We start from the raw sequence: 23,249 nt of genomic DNA on the forward strand, positions 1-23,249 counted from the left end.
GAGAGGGGAAAACTTGAACAAGGCAAGATTAGGGTATGTTCAAGGAATGGTGAGTATTTGATTATGATTAAATGCTAGGATTTGTGATGTATTTTGAGAGATGAAGCTGTCCCTGAAAACACAAAAATAGCACCTTGAATTTTAAAATTAGAACTATACAACCAGAATGCTCCTTAGAAGCAAGGATAATGAGACCTCAGTTTGCTTGTTTGGATGCATCATCAGGAAAGACCGATTGCTGGAAAAAGAGTCATGGTTGGTATAGTGAAGGCTCAGCAAAAGTGGTGGATTGACACTGTGGCCAAAACAATGAAGTCAGAAATAGCACGGATCATGAAGGTGTCTAAGGACTGGATAACATTTTGTTCTGTTACACATAAGGTTGCCATGAGGTGGAGCCGACCCCACAACACCCAACAACAACAGCATCACTAAAAGATACAGCAAGGGTGTTGGAAGAGATTCAGGCTTTAGATCTTGACTTTGTCATGTAATAGTTGTGTGATCATGTGTGACCTTAAGTAAATTACTTAACTTCTCTGAGCCTTAGTTATCCCTACCTACAAAATGAGAGAATCCCTGGGTGGTACAAAGGGTTAATGAGTTAAGATCCATCTCAAATGAGACTCGTTCTATAAAATCTTTGAAGTGGCTTCCCATAATTCAAAACTAAATATCTTTCCCCCATTTGCTTCCACAGCAGATTTTCATAGCCATTTTTACTGTGGTTTTGGCCTTCTGTGTGCCTGTCTTCTTCAGTCATTCATAACATTCTTGAGGGAGGGACTATGTCTTGGTCTTGTTTATTTGTTATATGATTTTCCAAGCAGCATTCACTCATGGCAGCATGATCCAGAAAAATATTTCTCTGGTTTCTTTAATCAATGAACTATCATGGGAAACTTTAGTTCTTCCGCAAATAAGTTGATTTTTATGAATTAAAAAATAAAATAAAATTGATCTAGTTGTCAATCTTTCTCTAATTACATTGAATTATCTTCTTTCTCAATGACATATAAAAAAGGCAGATTTTTTTTTTAATCTAATGTAATTTATTTAACCAATTCCCTAGTGTTGGGGATTATAGTTTGTTTTTTTTTTAATTTTGTTGTTTTTCTTGTATACAGTGCCATTAGAAACCTCCTTGGAAATAAATCTTTGTGCATATCTCTAATTAATTCCTAAGGAGAAATTGTTATAAATGGAATTGCTTTCTCAGAGGGTATGGGCATTTGAAAACCTTTGATCCATATAAATAAATTGCCTTACAGAATGGTTGCGACACCGCCTGGTAGGACAGGTTCCTTTCCTCTGAACATTTGCCAACCCTAAGTACTATGATTTTTTAAAGGAAAGGCAGTTTTAAAATCATGTTTCGAAGTGCTCGGAACAAAAAGGAGCTTTACTATTATTGTTTATTTTCTATGTATCTAGTGACTAGCATGTAGCCTAGGACCTCCCTAAATCTCAGATGTATGACAGTCACTAATAAACAACCCAACCACAGAGAGTTAAAAATGAAGACCCCAATGCAATGTGCCTGAAGATAATGCAAGGCACTTCTTGTGGTCCCTTTTCCTTCTGATGCGTTCAGGTATTTAAAAGAGTGCTCGCAAAGTAGGGGGCTAATAGCACCGGGGTTGGACCGCATGAGTTCCTGGAGCGTGGAAAAAAACCTTAAATCCCTTATTCGTATTAAAGTTTTATGTCATCATTTTAAAATTTCTACTTTTTAGTGTTTAAAATATACACTATATTCCTTGTATTCCTTGTATACAATTTCTAAATAAAATTCATATTTATATGAGTGTACTAAAATATATTTACTGATCACCCATTGTCATCTAGTCAATTCCAACTCATAGCAACCCCACAGGACAGAGTAGAACTGCCCCACAGGGTTTCCAAGGCTGTAATCTTTATGCAAGCAGACTGCCACGTCTTTCTCCTGTGAAGTGGTTGGTGGGTTCCAACTGTCAAGCTTTCAGTTAGCAGCCAAGCACTTAACCACTGTGTCACCAGGGCTGATAGGTATATGGAATTAAAAAAAATTATATAGTGTATAATTTTTTAAAAAATCTGTGGAGACCACTGGCTTAAAGGAAAGCAACATATATCTATATATATCAAAAACCAAATCCATTGCTGTGGAGTCAATTCCAACTTACAGCACCCCAGAGGACAGAGTAGAACTGGCCCATAGAGTTTCCAAGGAGCGCCTGGTGGATTCAAACTGCTGACCTTATGGTTCGCAGCCCTAGCACTTAACCACTGTGCCACCAGGGTTTCCTGTAAATATCAAAACCGAAAAACCAAACCCATTGCCGTCGAGTCGATTAGAACTCAGCGACCTTATAGCACAGAGTAGAACTGCCCCATAGAGTTCCAAGGAGTGCCTGGTGGATTTGAACTGGCAACCTTTTTTTTGGTTGGCAGCTGTAGCACTTAACCACTATGCCACCAGGGCTTGCATACATATCAAAGCAGTATATATATAATACTAAAAAAAAAAGCAATATGTATATAATATCTATTAAAGCAATATATAATATATATTTAACATATGTGTGATTAATAACAATATTTAATCATGCATCTCCTGTGTTTATTAGCTTTTAATGACAATGCTGGGTGCTTTCTTTCTATACAGAGTACATTAGGATATAGTACACATTTTGGAAAAAATACTGGTTTCTGATGGTGAACAATTTTCTGGTAGCTCCAGGATCCCATCCAGCATTTGTAAGTTTGGCAAACAGGAGAACACTCTAAAGCAAAAGTTTTTTTTTTTAAGAAAAAAAAAAGGTAAATATATTGACCAAAAGCATTTTATTTCACTTATTCTCTTCATAAATGAATTTTTACTTTGACTATTGTTGGCAATGGGTTTTTTTTAATGGGATTGTTACAAAAAAGATGAGAGGCTACCACTTTATCCTGTGTTCCTTATCTGTGCAGTGGAACTAAAATAAAATATTATTCATGTTCATTGAGTTGATGACCCTGCTCTAGCTTGCCCTTTTGGGGATCTAAGAGATCTTCCAGCAGATTGCAAGTATTGATCAAAGAAGTGGAACTGTACCATCTGTTTTTAAAAGAGAATTTCATTCCAGTTTTTACAATCCTGTAAAGAAAAAAAAGTCAATGAATAGAGTTAGCTAACTAACCATGAGAGAAAGAATGAGATCATGATATATGTTTACATTGTAAAGATAAAAGGTTTAAAAAAAAATAACAAGTCAAGAAGTCCTTGTTATTCTGTTGTTTAGTGATTGTTAAGGAAAGAATCCTGGCTGAAGGGTTGGGAAATGATAATGTGCTGAGCTATTTTCTCTTGACAGGAAATTTTGAAGGTCACATTTCAAATGCAGAGAGCCATTTCCAGGCTCAGCCCAACCCAGTCAAACGATGGTCATGTGCACAGCAGTGTTATATAACAATGTTCTTTTTCAAGTGGGCAACTTTTCTAGATCTGGGAATTCTGAGGTTCAGGCCAGAGGAAATAGATGGCACCTAATTTTCCTAGGATGAAGGATACTGAAACCTCTCAGTAGATGTGCTGGTCAACCAAGGATGGTGCTGACCTCCTTGAAAACTTCCACTGGCTGCGTGATTTTCTTAGTGCTAAACGCTTTCCACATATTATGTCATTTAATCTTCTTAGTAGCCCCGAGAGGTTAAGTTTTCATCCCTAGTTTTAAGTAACCTATCCAAGATCATAAAGCCAGTAAGCAATAGAGCAAAGATTAAAATCTGTCTTATGGCTCCAATATTCTGTCTTAACCACCAAAGACTCTTAACTCCTTCTTTTCGAAAAGTCAGGCTATGGTGAACTAGGATCCTGTTAACTCCTGGAGACTGGCCGAGGAGTTTGTCTGTGGGTGTCCCAGGAACTGGGGCTACGCTTCACCTACAGGAAACTACACTGTTAGCTCTACCATTAAGTCTTTGCTCTTTCGAACTGTGCTGTCTTCTTACTGAGTGATTTGAAACAAAGGAGGAAGGGAAAGACCTGGTTGCAATTCTAAGTGACAGTGATCAAGAAAAGCTTAGTTAAAAAAAAATCTGAACCTGGCATAAAAAGCCATTGAAGGTCTGGCTCAAATCCTTGATTCAATGCTACCCAGTGACAAAATAAATACTGTTATAATCTTCAAAGTGTAGATTTTTGGTTGGTGACTGAACTCGAATTTGCTTGAACTTGGGACTTCAGCTTAATTTCTCAGCGTGAGTGGCTGTTTAAATCCTTTCCTCATACTTTAAAATGACCAATGCATTTTCAAGCATGTTCAAAGTAGCCCCATACTACCTAAGTCAATATAACCTAGCTTTTTATAGGTTGGAAGTCAGTATATGTCCACCTTGGACTGAATCCAAGAGAGTTAATACTGGGAATATAGTAGAACCTCCTTATACACCATTTTCCCACATAATTCCTTACCACATCATAGATTTTGAAGACAGAATTATAGTAAGACCTCAGGGCATATCAGATTTCAGACAATTAATCTTAATAGTATTGTCGTAAGGAACTCTTTGAAGGGAGGCAAGTGACTGAGTTGGGGCCAAAATGTTTTATAAAATATCACATATAAATTAAGAAAACTAAAATATAATATCAATAAATTATCTCTGTGACTAGGAATGTGTTTTTTACAAATTATGTTGAAATGTCCAGCTAAACCTCCATTGAGTGCAGGAAATATAATTTTAACCTCCAAAACATTATTATAGTTAAATATTAGTTCAATATTGAAGCAGTTGTGCTGCTAGGTTCACCATTATGTAAAAGTAATATGAAAATTTATTATCACAGAACATGCAATTTTGCTTCCAGACTACAGCCACAAGGGAGACAATGGAAGTAATGAGATTTATCTAGTAAAAACGGAGATTAGAATTTTTATTTTGACAATTTTTCATTGCACATCAGGACTTGAAGAATATAATATCGTATAAAATAGGCCTCTGGAATTTAGTTGCTGTCTTGGGGAAATGGCAGTGTGAGAAAAGGAGGAGGTGAGAATTATGTCTTTTATTGAAATTGGATGTGGATGAAAGGCTATAGTCATAGAACAGGAATAGACCCTAGAGGTGACATAACCTCATGTATGACAGATTCCAACTGAGACATGAGGTGATCTGTGGTCACTTGGTGGCAGATAATAGGTTCAAGAACTCAGTTGCTTGCTTTTATCCTTCTAATTCCAAAAGTACACTGCTAGTGGTGCCGGATAAATAGGTGAGCATATTACTTGGAGAACATGCCCAGGTTGTTTAGATTCCATTACCACCATTAGGAATGCTTCCAGTAGTGATAAAAGCATAAAAATAGCTTATTTTTGGCATATCTTTGAGTCCTTTCAACCACTGGAGTAGACTGAATCAATTACCCCTTTGTATTCACTCAGTGGTGCCCCTGTGGCCCAAAAGAGTGAAAATAAAACCAGAGAATAAACAATTTATGAGATGGTCACATGAAACGTGATAAGAATTTATATTTAGAAGTTTAAAAAGACATCATATCCGTTAAAAATTATGGAAGAAAATGAATAGGATTTGAAATTCTAAAATGAAACATCTTTGTAAAGTTACATTACAAGAGGCACTTAAAACTAGTGCGGCAATACTGAATTAACAGAGAGGAAAGAGTGTATCAATGAAGACAAAAAGGATCATCAGTTCAGAGTTCTTTAGGTGAGACTAGAGGCATGAAGAGTTTGGCACATAGCAGATACGATTAAATACTTGTTTAATGAATATACATGAGAAAGGAACAACTGTTAGAAGTATGATATTCAATGAAGTGCAGAAAGTTCCACTGGGGACTTACCATTTCCAATAATTTAGGTGAAACTCACAAGGGCTCCTCTTGAGCATAAGGGATTCTAATGGGGTGCACCGTAAGCTAGAGAGCCCTGTCAGAGTTTCCATCTCATTTTCAGCCAAAGATAAATGCTGTATCTGAGGTATCTTTGGCAGGTGTTTGAAAGATGTAAGATGGTTTTTGTTTAGATTTAAAACTCTGCAGCTGGATACAAAATTTAACATCTTGTCATTTGTCTCTTAAGATAGTTAGTTACCAAATCTTACATAGGGCTAGCATACCTCACTCCTCAAGACAGTAACAGTGATGTTTCCCACTAATGTGGCTTATAAAGAAATTGGAAATGTTTATACTAAAATTTTCGGAGAAAACAGACAGAATCCCTGAGGCTGTAAGCTTGCCAAGTGCCACAGTCTGTCTGCTTTTCTGATGTGTACTGTCCAGTACCTGGCACAGTATTTGACCCGCGCAGGTTCTCAGTATGTCCTGACTAAAAGGGCGGGTGGCCGCATATAATCTCAGCAAAATGCAGCCAAGACGCACACACAAAAGTGTACTAACTTGTGAAGGGTGAGTATTGCCTCTAAGTGGTAAGACTGTGGTTATTTTTCTTTCTTTCTACTTTTCCGTATTTAATTCCTGTATTGAGAAAGTAGCTTTTTAAACCATAAGAAAAGCTTTTTTTATATAAAAGTAAAATGTATCCTTCGGAGGAGTAAAGTGTGTTAGGCATTGAAATTGAGCACATTTTCCTGGTAAATAATGCTTCTCAATAGTTTTGCCTTAAAGCCATAATTTATAAGAATCTATGTGAACAGAGAAAATAATTTAAAATTTATCATGGACGCCTTGCCTTAAGGAGAAATTCCTTTATGTATAAGTTGGGATTTAATACACTGAGAGAAACACAGTGTACTTATTTATGGGCCTTGGATCCCACGAAAATACACAGTAAATAGTAATACTAGTGGTAAATATGGTCCTATACAGACAGAGGGCTCCCAGGCAGTGTATTCAGAAAGAGAATTCAGTTTTAATCCACCCAGATTTCATCTACTATTTTCATTTTCCTTGTTTGCTCCCAGTTCTTCCCCCCGTGTATGCTTTACACAGTTCTAATCGTGTCTTTGGTAGCTTTGACCTCTGCTTTATTCCAGGCTACATGTTGTCTTTAGGCACGCTTTCATAGTAGGACAGTTTCTAATCTCAAACCAGACCCAGGCAGTTCCAGACCCGCTGGCCAGCCCCAGCCCCAATTCTGGATCAGTCAAATTCAAATACTCCAACTAAAGAATCTTCTAGTTCAGTGTTTCTAAAGTATGCTATAAACATATATGACCATCAAAATTTTTTATTGTGTGTTTATTTTAATGTGTATTAGAAAAATATAATGAATATATCACTGTGGTGTCTCTACTACTGAGAATATAATCTGGCCAAAAAGAAAGACTAAATCAACATCAAGTGCTATTGAATTTTTATTTATGGTAGTGATATAAAGTTTCTTTTGAAAGATTTCATTTAGGTATTCTAAAATGAGTCATTTAAGAACATACATAAATTCCAATACTATGTAAGAATGTTTAAAGTTTTGAAGAGACTTTGAAAATGAGTGAAGGTGGGGTTACCAGACAACATTGCAGGGCCTCACACTTTCTCCCTCTGCCTGCCTGACTTCCTCTCCTGTGCAGCTGTCATGGTCTCTTTCTGTTCCCCTATCTCAGGAGACCCTGGGGGCATAGTGGTTAAGAGCTACATGAGTTTGGTGGTTTGAATCCACCAGGCGCTCCTTAGAAACCCTATGGGGCAGTTCTACTCTGTCCTATAGAGTCGCTGTGAGTCTAAATCAACTGGAAGGCTTTTGGGATTTCAGCCCAAGTTCAGAGATGCATCTTAACCTCTTCTAGAGTTTATCCTTCCATCCTGTGAATGCTCAACTTGCTTTACCTCTTAATTCAAGCTTGAGGAACTCTGCCTCTGCTACCAAAGCTCATTCCACCTACCCGTTCTGCCTGGTGAAGCAGATAAAACGAGTAAAGCCAGTTGCTGTTGAATCAGTTTTGACTCATGGTGATCCCATGAGTGTCAGAGTAGAACTGTGCTCCACAGGGTTTTCAATGGCTGATTTTTCAAAAGTAGATCACTGAAACTTTCTTCTGAGGAGCCTCTGGGTGGACTCAAACCACCAACCTTTCAGTTAGCAGCTCTTTATAAAAAGGGTTCTTAAGCAATCCTGAGCAAAGGAGCTGGTTTTCTTTAATATAGGAGACTTGGAAAACCACATTAAATAAAATAAAAACAAACCCAGTTCCTGTTGAGTTGATTCAGACTCATGGAGACCCTACGTGCTGCAGAGTAGAACTGCTCCATAGGGTTTTCTTGGCTGTAGCCTTTTCAGAAGCAGATCTCCAGGCCTTTGGTCTGTGTATGGTGCCACTGGGAGGGTTTCAACAGCCAACCTTTAAGTTAATGGACAAGGGCAAACCACCCGTGCCACCCAGGGACCTTGTGGAAGACCAGGGGATCCATAATGACTTTTTTTAAGTTTGTTTCTGTCACTGATATGCTCACCATCCCTCCTTCATTAGAACACAATCTGAGAGCCAACCCTTGTTTATTTGTTTTTTTTTTTTTGTTCTTTCAAACTAGCTTGTAGAATCATTTTGCACAGATAGATATGACCGAAAATTACAGTCTTACAACTATAGCATACATAATGTAATTGCATTTTCCAGTTTACAACGTAAGGAAAATGGCAAGCTTTTTTGCAAATATGGTTCCATGGTTACAAACTACTGCTCTTAACAATTGATAATAAAAATTTTAATTTGAAAAAGTGTTAATTTTTCCCCCTCTAAACTGTGACATTTTGATATATACATTTCTCTTTGTACTTTGCCATACTTGTCACTTTAGCAGGAAGTATCACGTGGAAGAGCTGATCACATGAAGCACAATAACATGTACAGACAAAGGTCACATGCATCCAAATAGCAAAGATTGGACTTTAGTAACTGGCTGTACTAGGGGGCAGGTACCTTGGCGGTCTTATGCCACTTAAATCCACTAATGAATTATCCACTAGCCAGAGGGTTTGGACTTGAATTAGTCTTCCAAGAATCCTGTTAAAATTTTCAACTTGATAAGGGTCCCCCAAATCTTGATATGAAATGTTCAAATTCTGAAGGGAAAAACAAGAAAAAAAAAAAGCATATTCTTTGTCAACTTTTAAAAATGAAAAGTATATTATTTAAACCAGTAGGTTTTATCCTTTTTATTTTTTGGCCTCTATTGTATACATCCAAACGCTCACAATTGTGGTCCAATGATTTGCCAGGTAGGGAGGGTGAAGATCCTGATCCAAATTACCGAGTGGCATACAAGGTTTAGGGAGGAAAACAGGACCTTCGAACAGATTCTGGAGTTCTCTAGCAGTGGAAAGTTGGGGAAGGGGGGATAAACCTCTGTTTGAGAATTTCTAGTATTATTACCATTAGCCCAACTTGGAAATATTCAGCAATAATTTTTATAAGAATTTCGGAGTAAGATAATATAATTCAAAAGATAAAAGCTATGATTTAGTTTAAAAAATAACTAGGGGTACATACCTAAGAATGACATAGAAAAATCTCATAGGTAAAAAAAAAAAAACCAAACCCATTGCCATGGAGTCAATTCTGACTCATAGCGACACTACAGGACAGAGCAGCACTGCCCCACAGGGTTTCCAAGGAGTGCCTGGTGGATTCAAACTACCAACCTTTTCAGTTAGCAGCCATAGCACTTAACCACTATGTCACCAGGGTTTCCTTTCTCATAGGTAATGGCTATAATCTATTAATATTACTTTTGCTATCAGTCAACTTTAACGTAAAGAAAATTAAAAACCACTCTCAACAGCAGCATTGCCAATGTAAGCGCTGTTTTTAAAAGTCAACTTTTTTATTTCTACAATATTGATATCAGTTGCTGCCAATAAAAATTATTGAATAAAATGACAAATCTCCCTTAAAAATAATTTATTAATTAGAAAAACCATTAAGGTCTTGATATTTTTTGACACTGGGTTTCCAAGGAGTGGCTGATGGATTCAAACTGCTGACCTTGTGGTTAGCAGTGGAGCTTTTAGCTGCTGTGCCACCAGGGCGCCGTGCATTATAAAATTTTCCAAAGCATAAAATATCATAATTTAAAAATAAAAATAAATGACCAAAGATTATACCTATCATCTATAACTTAAATGTCCCCCTGTAGAGAGGCCTTTTTTGCTATCTGCCGATTAAGTTTTCTATGACAGTTCCTTGTTGGTTCTGCTGTTCCATTATAGGTTTTGCCAGTTAATTAACTCGGTGGTTTTTTGTTTGTTTGTTTTACTTATTTATTGTCTAGCTGCAAGACCTAGACACTAAGCGCCATAGGGACAAAACTGTCCAGGTTGCAGTTTTATCCTCAGGGCCTCACAGGATGGTAGCACATAAAGAAATTCAACATGTATGTGTTGTGTGCATATAGCATGAGGGCTAAGAGCTTCTAAGTGGGACAAACCTGAGAAGAAACCCTAAATTTGACGTATGTCAATTGGGTAACTGACACAACCTTAGGTATTTACTTAACTCTCCTTTGTAAAATGAGGATGGTAATAAGAGTAACTTCATAAAAGTTTTATGAGGAAACAAGGAGACAATGGACATAAAGATTTCAGTGGAGTACTAGCTACAGAGCAGCCTTCCAGTCATGGTTCTAACTCTTTCTCTGTAATATTGTGGTTTACCCAGCTCTCTCCTATAAAGCTATTTCATTTACTAGGTTTGATTTGCTAAGATCTGTTTCTCAGAAACTGTATGCATTTTGCTAAGAAATTATGCATTTTCTACTTAGTAAAGGATGATCTGGGAGAAAAGGGTCAGTGTTGACTTGTACAAAGGGATTTCCTTCATATACCTACTCATTCTCAGTCCTGTGGAGGACGATTGTCCCTTGTTTTGGGTTTCTGAGTGTATTAGGCCTGGTTTCATGTGTATGAAGTTGGTACTTTGGATTAATTCTTACAATTTGTTGAGTTTTATGTCAGCAAATGTGTCTAAGGTAATTAACATTGTTTTCTGAAATTTTCCATGTTATAAAATGGAAAATGAAGTTCAGAGAATTCATCTGAAATCATCATGATGCAGCAGAAAAAGCATTGGGTTGACATCAAAATTAAAAACTTTACATATCATAAAATTTCTTGAAAATATTTACACTGTATATAATCAACCAAGAACTAGAATTTGGATTATACAAATAACTCTAACAGATCAGCATGAAAAAGATAAAAATCCAAAGAATAAATTAGGCAAAAAAAATCAGAAGGTATACCACAGGAAATACATACAAATACTAATAAAATATGAAAATATGCTCAACCACACTGGTAATTAAGGGAACTGCAAATTTCCTAACATGTTTGAACACGGTTTATTCAAGTTTTTTTTAGCCATTCCTTATGGTATATCTGTGGGTTTAAATGTATATATAATAGGGGTCACTCTGAGTCAGAATCAACTTGATGGCAACTAACAACAACAACATGGTTTAAATGCGCCAAATGATTACCTCAGAGAAGAGTCCTGAGTGTGGAGGCCAAAGGGCACGTTAGCCTTAGGCATATCGTTTCAATTTTTTAAGTGGAGAAGGCACTCATCCATTCATATAATTTGAAATTATTTTAAAAAAAGAAAACAAGGCACCGGACTAGGCAACAGTATGCTATTTTCATATCTTCTGCAGATCGTTTCTCTTTCTGGACTTCTCGTTCTTTTTTGAAAGGGAAGTATTTAGACCAGAGCCTCTCTGAAGCTCCTTCATGCCCCCTAACTCTGTAATTCTATGATATACAAGATCATTCTGTGAATGAAGGCAGCATCAGGAGATGCCACCAAGCAGCTTTTAAACTCAGCCTTATTTCTGGAAGGCTTCCTAAAATCTTCAATTATAGCCTCTTTTTTTTTTTTTTTTTATTGTGGTAAATATATCTATGACAAAACAGTTGCCACTTCAACGTTTTTTGCATGTACAGTTCAGTCACATCATTTATGTTCATTATGTTGTTCAACCATTACCGTTACCTGTTTCTGAATTTTTCCATTGCCCTTAACAGAAGCTCAGTGTCACCTAAGCAATTAGTCCTCCTTTCCTCTTCCCTCTCATCCACCCATCCCTGGTCACCACTAATAAACTTTGGTCTCTGTAAGCTTACCTATTCTAGATATCCCATTTAAGTGGGATCATATAATACTTGTCCTTTCGTGACTGACTTCTTTCACTTAGTATGTTTTTAAGGTTCATTCAAGTATAATTTGATCACTGGGAAAAACACAAATATTGGCGTCTCACTCTGTTGTGAAGAAGTTGATTTACTATTTTATTATTGATAATGCTTATCCTTGCCAGTTAAATCTTCAGTTTTCTGCCTAAACATGACTTGATTCCACTGGAATTAGGGACTTGAGTAGTCACAGTCCCATAGCTTTGTGGTGTCAGGCTGACTAACTGCAGGGCCCATCTCAGTGTTGGTGGCTGTGGCATTTTCAGCACCAAGAAATCACGGCTCCTACGTTTCACTGGCAAAATGCTTTTTTTTGTTCCAAGAGAGCTCTGTTCACACCAGGCTGGCTGGCCCAGCTGATCAAAATTTTTGGCTTCATGTATTATTCAAGGCATTCCAGATTGTATCACAAACTCACTGATGTGTATTACTGTCAAATGTATGATTTTTTTTATTATTATTATCAAAAGGAATGCTTTCATTCTCAACTATTCTAAGTCTTTTTTCTCCCCCAAACAAAGTTCAGCAATTACAGGATAGAATGAGGGTTAGAAAGTAAGCAACATGCCACAATGAAGAGAAGGGGAAAAAAGAGAGAGAGAGAAAAACCCAAACACTAGTTTTAGAGAATGCTCTAAAGAGATGCTTAAATTTGGGCATTTATTCTGTTAATTGTCCTTTAAAAAAAAAAAAAAAGCGTCATAATTTAATCAGTGAGGAAAATAAACTTTTTTTTTTTTAAGCTCTCACCATGCAGTTTTGTTGTAGCCACGTATTCCATTTGCTCTTTTCAAGGACTCTCTTCCTTGGAGGCACAGTAGGTGCCCCCTCTCTGAAAAGCAACTCTTCTTCAGATGGTCCTGGGCACAAATCCCAAGCTGAGGTCTTAGGTGTAGGTTTAGGTGAGCAACACTGACATCTTTACCTGGTTGTTTCAAACATCTGCTCAATATTAGGATTGAGGAGAACATGATTTGACCCATGTTATGCCCAATAATGGCTGCAACAATGGCCTCTAGCATAACAGTGATTGTGAGGATGGCACAGGAACGGGCATTGCTTCATTTGGTTGTGCATAGAGTCACTATGAGTTGGAACTGACTCCATGGCACCTAACAACAACGACAACAACATGCCCAAATAGTGTGAGTAGTAACAAAATGTGATTTAACACACTTCGTTGCCTAATCCGATTGGGGATAGTGGCGGTGGGGTGGGGTGGGGTGGGGTGTGGAGGGCAGGGAAGGATCCAGGTATTTGCCCCATTGTCCACTTTCTAATTGTTAAAAATCATTCTTCCTGAAATTTGCCAAATAGTTTTCCCCTTATGTCTTCCAGATGAAATAAAGCTAAACCTCTGATTTGAAAACCATTAAATCTGATTTGCGGATATGGCCGGAATAAACGATGATTGCTAAATATTTGAGCCACTCAATTACCTTGTTGCTTCTCCTACGGCAGGAAGCCCTGTGGCCAGCTCTAGCGGTCTTAGTGTCTAGGCCTCTTGCATCACCGGAGGTTATATGAGAGAAAAATCATCAAACACAAACCAGCCACTTTCTTTTGCAACTTCTTTAGTTTTAAAAAAGCTGAGAGTAAGGTGAAAAATTAGAGTTGTGGATTATTTCAATTTCAGTGTTTTATACTTATGCTATCCATGGTCTAGGTTTCTACAGATGGTCAAGAGTTACTTTTAGTTCAAAACTTCACCCAGATATTTATTTTAAAATATAAGTTAGCACTTCACTAGGAAAAATCTGATAGTTAAAATACTTAATGTTTGCATATCTTACTTAAAGCCAAAAACAAACCAAACCAGTTGTCACTGAGTTGATTCCAATTTATAGTGACCCTATAGGAGAGAGCAGAACTGCCCACAGGGTTTCCAAGGAGCGGCTGGTAGACTCGAGCAGCCTAGCTCCTAACTACTGTGCCATCAGGGCTCCACATTTGTTATTGTTGTTGTTGCTGTTAGGTGCTGTTGAGTTGATTCTGACTCACAGCAACCCTATAGGACAGAGGTTTCATAGGGTTTCCAAGGAGTGGCTGGTAGATTTGGACTGCCCACCTTTTGGTTAGCAGCTGAGCTGTTAACTACTATGCCACCAGGGCTCTGCATTTTTTATTAGACTACCTAAAATTCTGAACATATATTTCATGGTTCAGAGATAATTTGATTTTCTGGAATGATTAAAAAGAGCGAGGAATGACTTCTGTTAACAGAGGAAAAATAGTCACTGTATTAAAAAAAAGAAAAAAAAAAGATTGCTGTCAAGTCAATTCTTCTCATCGTGACCCCATGTGTGTCAGAGTAGAACTGTGCTCCATAGGGTTTTCAGTGGCTGATTTTTCAGAGGTAGATGACTAGGCTTTTCTTTCAAGGCACCTCTGGGTAGGCTTGAACCTCCAACCTTTAGGTTAGCATCCGAGCGCATTAACTATTCGTACCACCTAAGGACTCCACTCAACATATAGAGTTAACCTTTAAACCCTACATAAATTATTTCTAGCCCCAACAAATGAGAAAACTCATCAGTACAGTGACTTTGATCTTCATATAATTTCCTCTTGGAGGATTTGTAGTCACTCCTCACTTTCCCTCTCTTCTGTCTTTCAACACAGTTAGCCACTAAATCCTATCTGTTTCTTCGCCTGTGAATCTATCCCTTCCTTTACAATATCCAAATCCTCATGTCTTTCTACCTGAACTGTAACCACTTTCTCTTGGATCTCCTTGAATGCAATTGTCTCCCCTCCAACATAAATGACACGAATTACCGGCCAACCTTCTTAAACCACAACTTTTATCACAGGACTCAAAACATTTTAAAACCTTCTCATTGGCTACCAAGTAAAAATGGAAACTCTTAACTTACCAAGTAAGGCTTTCCAAAATCTTATCCCAATCTGTCTTCCAAATTCATTTCCCATTATTTTCTAGTCTCACTGTCCTTCAAATAAAGTTCTTCCAAAACTTTCATAGTTAGGAATGGGAGGTGCTGCTTCCAGTCTGAACTTGGTTGCCTGGGAATTTTGTGACTCCAGACGAATAATTTTAATCTCCACATCTGCAAAAGTATGGGGAAGGCTAGAATCAGGGGCGCAGCATGGGCTGAGTATGGTAAGAAAACATGTTTGTTTGGAGTGCATAGTGCTTTATACAGATTTTTGTTTTCAGTACTTTTAGACCAGTCTGTGCTTCCTTGTTGCCTTAGACTCATATACTTTGTCCTGTATTACCCCTGCAAACTTCTCTCCACTATGGCATCAACCAGACCCCAGCAAACTTCACTCCATTATGATAGCAACCAGTTCCCTGAAAGCAATCCTAAACCAAACGATTTTAATTCCCTCCTGTCATGGATTGAATTATGTACCACCAAAAATGTGTGTATCAGCTTGGTTAGGCCATGATTCCCAGTATTCTGTTGTTGTCCTCCATTTTGTGATTGTAATTTTATGTTAAAGAGGATTAGGGTGGGATTATAACACCCTTACCAGGTCACATCCCTGATCCAATGTAAAGAGAGTTTCCGTGGGGGTATGGCCTACACTACCTTTTGAGAGATAAAACAAAAGGGGGCTAGCAGAGAGGGGGGACCTCATACCACCAAGAAAGCAGTGCAAGGAGCAGAGGGTGTCCTTTGGACCTGAGGTTCCTGTGTTGAGATGCTACCAGACCAAGGACCTTCCTCCAGAGCTGACAGAGAGTGAAAGCCTTCCCCTGGAGCCAGCGCCCTGAATTCTGACTTCTAGCCTACTGGACTGTGAGAGAATAAACTTCTGTTTGTTAAAGCCATCCATTTGTGGTATTTCTGTTACAGCAGCACTATATAACCAAGACACCTCCCAACGCTAGCATTTCATGTATCTATGAGTCATATTTGGTTCCATTTGTACATATTCCCCCCTATTCCATTTTTCTGGAATGCATGACTCACCTCATTTCAAAAGTGAAAAGAACCTAGAAAAAAGGATATTGACAGCATCAAGAATAAACTTTGCTTTTGTGACACGTTTGCCTGGGCTATGAAAAAGATGTGGCAGCCTGCTTCTGTAAAGATTACAGTCTTGGAAGCCCAATGGGGCTGTCCTACTCTGTCCTGTGGGGTCACTATGAGTCAGAGTCAACTCGACACCAATGGGTATGATGGGAGATAATGAGTCTGTTTGTGAAGGATTTATGAATGGCAGTAAAAGAGTTCACGATTTCACTATTTTGACACAAACATAGTTTTTTTGTTTTTTTTTTTTTACCAGTTGCAGGCTGAGCCCAAGTTGCACCTGGCCCTTTCAGGCATTTCTCTTATAATGTTGCTGCTCAGCAATCATCTGACCCTGAAAGCAGTAGTAGCCCAGGACATTTACAAATACCATATCCTTTTGTTAGGAAATTATCTTCTCAACTGCTTAGGATGAGTTGAGTTAAAAATCATAGGACAGGAAAAACTTAAGCAATCATCTAATTGGGGACACCTTTTTTTGGGGGGGCAGCATTGTCTTAAATCCAAAAATAATTTGGTAGCTTTCTCTGTGCAATAGAAACCCCAGAGTTATTAAAAACTGTCCTGCCTTGTTTGTTTGAGCTCTATCGATCCTCTGCTTTTTAAATTATTTCTTTTGAAAGCAGCTTTGAAAGATTTCTTTGAAGTTGGAGGCCAAAGGTCACTTCCACTGTGAGGAGTTGTATTAAATCAGATTCTCTTTTTTCACTCAGGCTTGGTTGGTAATTGAAGATATATCTTAGCAGCTGAGCACTACAGTCTGGAGTATCTAACAGCCCAGATATGTGTGGGCTTTCACCTGCTACCTCTCAGCTTGTTCTTTATCCCCTCCCTGGATTTGTAACTCATAATAGCAGTCACTGAATTACTTGCTGGTGGGTTTTCAAACAGAGAGAATCTATTCTTTAAATTTTTTTTTTTTTTTGCCAACAGTTTGCTCTTTTACTTCATTTAATTGGGAGAAGTTAAGTCAGACTTGATCTGACAATCAAAGCCTTGGGAAATTGCTGTTGATCACATACAAGATAACCTTTCTTTCTCAGGAACTCTTCCTGGAGGTACAACTGGGGCAATGGAGGACTACCGAGGTAGTTGTGGTGGATGTTTTAGAATCCATTCTAGAAGGAGGGTAGTTCTTATCAGAAGGCTTTTGAAAAACACTTGTTCTTCATCTCACAAAGTAAATTTAAAGAAAATTAAAGGCAATGAGCAAGGGACATCTATTTCCCTCATGGTTTGAGGTGATGGGATTTTCCAGTGTTTTCTGTTCCCTACGCCATGCTCTGTTCCTTCTTGACCAGCTACTTGAGAGACATTGGGTGTTGTTACTAATCTAGGGAGGGAAAATGCACCCGTATCCCTGCAAGCAATGATGGCCTCTGCATGAACGGCCACTGGGGTCATTACCAGGGATTGGTTTTGCTGAGTGACAACCTTAGCATATAACCTGGTCACTTAAATCGGGGGGAGGGGGGAGAGGATGGCCTTTAGACCCCTTTACACACACTCATCTTTAGTTTATACCTAGATTTTATTCTCTCATCAACCTGCATTTCTACAGTTCTCTCTGAGCCTCAACCTTCCACTTGTGCTCAGACAATAATATTGTCTTGTTCCCAAGGGATCCTGACAGTCACAATTTTGTCCCCTACCCCAGCATCCCAGTTATCAATTTTTTTTACTTTCTGTTCAAATTTACTCCTTTCGTTTATCTCCCCAAACCTCCTAAACCAGTGTTTCTTATAGTAAAGCCCTCAGATCATCTGCCACAGAATTTCTTGTGATAATTTTTACAAATGCAGATTCTACATTAAAAAGGTGATAAAAGGAACAGAGAAACACTGGTTATTCTACCAAATTTAAAATGCATGATGGCAATATAAAATGAGGCTACCTAGTGTCTTTAGATTTTCTTCTGGTCCTTTTTTAAACCAATATAGAATTGTTATTGTTGTTAGTTGCTGTCAAGTCCATATCGACTCATAGTGACTGCATGTTACAGAGCAGACCTTCCTCATAGGACATTCTAGGCTCTAATCTTTATGGGAGTAGATCCTTCTCCCATGGAGCTGCTGAGTCGGTTTGAACTGCCAAACTTTTGTTTAGCAGCTAAGTGCTAACCTTTGAGCCACCAGGGCTCCAGTATAGAATTAAATCAGTTTAAATCCATGCACTGAAGCGATGATGTTATTTCTAATCATCGGAGGTGAGTGTGAAAAATGCAGATTCCTAGGCCCTAAGCCCAAAAAATCCAATGCAGTAAGTATGCGGTGGGCATTGGTGGAATAAATTTAATAATAGCCGTGTAATAAAAAACTATGTAATCTTTAAAAAACATATTTCGAGTAACATTCAATGACATGAAACAAATCCTCACAATATAATGATAAGTGGAAAACCCTGGTGGCACGCTGCTTGAGAACTTGGCTGCTAACCAAAAGGTCGGCAGTCCAAATCCACTGGCGGCTCCTTGGAAACCCTATGGGGCAGTTCTGCTCCGCCCTATAGGGTCGCTATGAGTTGGAATCAACTGTAAAGCAATGGGTTACACAAAAAAAAAAAAACTGGATAGAAATAAAAATCATAGCGGTTATTTCTGAATAGTTAGATTATAAGTTCTACCTTTCTGTTTTTCTAATATTTAACATTCAAAATAGATTATTTATATACTCAGATATAAAAATATGTTTTTAAAGTCAGCTTTGCTATATCAACCATTCTATGGTCTTGAAAAAAAAATTTTCTATTTCCAGGTAATGTCTTTGAATATACACAAAAAAAATCTAATTACAGCATGAACACAAAGAATATACACACTCATTCTTTTACCTTCTCTCACCCTTGGGCAATGCAGTTGACTTCCTTGAATGTCATGTTGTTCTATCTTGTGCCAAGTGACGTACTTACAAGAATTTGATGGAAGCTTTAAAATAAGAGAGAAAAGAAATATCGTCTGGCAATATGTAATTTCGTTACTTTTATGTGTAAAAGCCATGCAAATTCAAGCTAAACATTCAGTGAAATTAAACTCCTAGTGCCTAATGGTGTGTTCATAGAAGCCATCGTGTTTTTGTTAGCAGCTGTGAAGTGATTCCATGCACAATGGAACTAAATAAACTAATGCCTCCCAGACATACACCATTCCCGTGATCAGAGGCAGGGTGAACAATTGTAATCCAGAAAGTTTTCATTGGCTGACTTTTGGAAGTTGATCACCAGGTCTTTCTTCCTTTTTTCTTAGTCTGTTAGCTCTGCTGAAACCTGTTCAGCATCAGGGCACCATGCCAGCCCCTATGACAGATCAGTGGTAGCTGCACATGGAGTGTATTTGCTGGGAATTGAACTTGGGGCCTTTTGCATGGAAGGAGAGAATTCTACCACTGAACCACCATTAGTCTTATACAAGTCATCTTAGTCCAATCTAATTTATGTACTATTATTCAATTTTGCTTCCCTGACATGACAAACTGATATACGTTTGATGGTAAATAATAGCATTAATAAATATTAATGAATCCACTTTACACCACCTCTGGTAAATAAGGTTGTAATATTTGTTAATTATCTTATTCTATTTTAGAATATTTCTGATCGTTGTTATTGTTAAATGACATTGAGTTGGTTCTGACTCATTGAGGCACCACGTACATGAGAACGAAACACTGCCCAGTCCTGAACCATCCTCACAATCATTGTTATGCCTAAGCCCATAGTTGCAGCCACTGTGTCAATCCATCTCATTGAGGGTCTTCCTCTTTTTCATTTAGGGTTTTGGGTTTTTACTTTACCAAGCATGATGTCCTTCTCCAGGGACTAGTCCCTCCTGATAACATGTCCAAAGTATGTGAGACTAAGTTTCGCCATCCTTGCTTATAATGAACATTCTGGTTGTACTATTTTCAAGACAGATTTGTTTGTTCTCTGGCAGTCCATGGAATACTCAATATTCTTCGCTGACACCATAATTCAAAGGCATCAACTCTCCTTTAGTCTTCCTTATTCATTGTCCAGCTTTTGCATGCATATGAGGTGATTGAAAATACAATGGCTTGGGTCAGGCACACCTTAGTCCTCAAAGTGACATCTTTGCTTTTTAACACTTTAAAGAGGTCTTTTGCAGCAGATTTGCCCAATGCAATATGTCCTTTGATTCTTGACTGCTGCTTCCACGGGTGTTGGTTGAGGATCCAAGTGAAATGAAATCCTTGACAACTTCAGTATTTTCTCCATTTATCATGATGTTGCTTATTGGTCCAGTTGTCAGGGTTTTTCTTTCCTTTATGTTGAGTTATAATCCATACTGAAGGCTGTAGTCTTTGATTTTCGTCAGTAAGTGCTTCAAGTTCTCCTTGCTTTCAGCAAGCAATGTTGTATCATCTGCATATTGGAAGTGGTTAATGACTCTTCCACAAATTCTGACAGCACGTTCTTCATATAATCCAGCTTTTTCTATTATTTGCCCAGCAAATAGACTGTATAAGTATGGTGAAAGGATACAACCCTGACACACACCTTTCCTGATTTTTAACCAAGCAGTATCCTCTTGTTCTAGTCCAAAAACTGACTCGTGGTTTATGTAAGTTTCTGTAGGAGCACAGTTAAGTGTTCTGGGATTCCCATTCTTTTCAATGTTATCCATAATATGTTATGATCCACAGAGTCAAATGCCTTTCAGTCCATAAAACACAGGTAAGCATCTTTCTGGTGATCTCCGCTTTCAGCCAAGATCTATGTTACATCAGCGATGATATCCATTGTTCCATGTCCTCTTCTGAATCCAGCTTGAATTTCTGGCAGTTCCCTGTTGATGTACTGCTGCAACTGTTTTCTAATGATCTTCAGCAAAATACTACTTGTGTGTGTTATCAGTGATATTGTTTGATAATTTCTGCAGTTTGTTGGATCACCTACCTTTGGAATGGGAACAAATATGGATCTCTTCCAGTTGGTTGGCAAGGTGACTGTTGTCCAAATTTCTTGGCATATATGAGTGAGCACCTCCAGGGATGCATCTGATTGTTAAAACATCTCACTTGTTTTCCGTCAGTTCCTGGAGCCTCGTTTTTCACCAATGCCTTCAGTGTAGCTTGGAATTCTTACTTCAGTACCCGTGGTTCTTGATCATATGCTACCGCCTTAAATATTTGAACATCGACCAATTCTTTTTGGAACAATGACTCTGTGTATTACTTCCACCTCCTTTTGATTCTTCCTGCATCTTTCAATATTTTGCCCATGTCCTTCAATACTGCAAATGGAGGCTTGAATTTTTTCTTTAGTTCTTTCAGCTTGAGGAATGCTGAGTGTGTTCTTCCCTTTTCGTTTTCTAACTCCAGGTCTTTGCATATTTCATTATACTTTGTCTTCTCGAGCTGCCCTTTGAAATCGTCTGTTCAGCTCTTTTACTTTATCGTTCTTTTCCCTTTAGCTTTAGCTTTAGCTGCTATACATTCAAGAACAACTTTCAGAGTCTCTTCTGACATTTTGGTCTTTTCTTCCTTTCCTTTCTTTTTTTTTTTTTAATAACTTTTATTAAGCTTCAAGTGAACGTTTACAAATCCAATCAGTCTGTCACATATAAGTTTACATACATCTCACTCCCTACTCCCACTGGCTCTCCCCCTCTTGAGTCAGCCCTTTCAGTCTCTCCTTTCTTGACAATTTTGCCGGCTTCCCTCTCTCTCTATCCTCCCATCCCCCCTCCAGACAAGAGTTGCCAACACAATCTCAAGTGTCCACCTAAAATAATTAGCTCACTCTTCATCAGCGTCTCTCTCCCACCCGCTGACCAGTCCCTTTCATTTCTGATGAGTTGTCTTCGGGGATGGTTCCTGCCCTGTGTCAACTGAAGGTCTGGGGAGCATGGCCGCCGGGATTCCTCCAGTCTCAGTCAGACCATTAAGTTTGGCCTTTTCATGAGAATTTGGGGTCTGTATCCCACTGATCTCCTGCTCCCTCAGGGGTCCTCTGCTGTGCTCCCTGTCAGGGCAGTCATCGATTGTGGCTGGGCACCAACTAGTTCTTCTGGTCTCAGGATGATGTAGGTCTCTGGTTCACGTGGCCCTTTCTGTCTCTTGGGCTCTTAGTTGTCGTGTGGCCTTGGTGTTCTTCATTTTCCTTTGCTCCAGGTGGGTTGAGACCAATTGCTGCATCTTAGATGGCCGCTTGTTAGCATTTAAGACCCCAGACACCACATTTCAAAGTGGGATGCAGAATGATTTCATAATAGAATTATTTTGCCAATTGACTTAGAAGTTCCCGCAAACCATGTTCCCCAGACCCCCGCCCTTGCTCCCCTGACCTTTGAAGCATTCATTTTATCCCGGCAACTTCTTTGCTTTTGGTCCAGTCCAATTGAGCTGACCTTCCATGTATTGAGTGTTGTCTTTCCCTTCACCTAAAGCAGTTCTTATCTACTGATTGATCAATAAAAAACCCTCTCCCACCCTCCCTCCCTCCCCCCCTGGTAACCACAAAAGTATGTGTTCTTCTCAGGTTTACTATTTCTCAAGATTTTATAATAGTGGTCTTATACAATATTTGTCCTTTTGCCTCTGACTAATTTTGCTCAGCATAATGCCTTCCAGGTTCCTCCATGTTATGAAATGTTTCACAGATTCGTCACTGTTCTTTATCGATGCGTAGTATTCCATTGTGTGAATATAGCACAATTTATTTACCCATTCATCCGTTGATGGACACCTTGGTTGCTTCCAACTTTTTGCTATTGTAAACAGAGCTGCAATAAACATGGGTGTGCATATATCTGTTTGTATGAAGGCTCTTGTATCTCTAGGGTATATTCCCAGGAGTGGGATTTCTGGGTTGTATGGTAGTTCTATTTCTAACTGTTTAAGATATCGCCAGATAGATTTCCAAAGTGGTCGTACCATTTTACATTCCCACCAGCAGTGTATGAGAGTTCCAATCTCTCCGCAGCCTCTCCAGCCTTTATTATTTTGTGTTTTTTGGATTAATGCCAGCCTTGCTGGTGTGAGATGGAATCTCATCGTAGTTTTAATTTGCATTTCTCTAATGGCTAATGATCGAGAGCATTTTCTCATGTATCTGTTGGCTGCCTGAATATCTTCTTTAGTGAAATGTGTGTTCA

This window comes from Elephas maximus, chromosome 23, assembly GCF_024166365.1.
Source record: "Elephas maximus indicus isolate mEleMax1 chromosome 23, mEleMax1 primary haplotype, whole genome shotgun sequence".
Lineage (NCBI taxonomy): Eukaryota > Metazoa > Chordata > Mammalia > Proboscidea > Elephantidae > Elephas > Elephas maximus.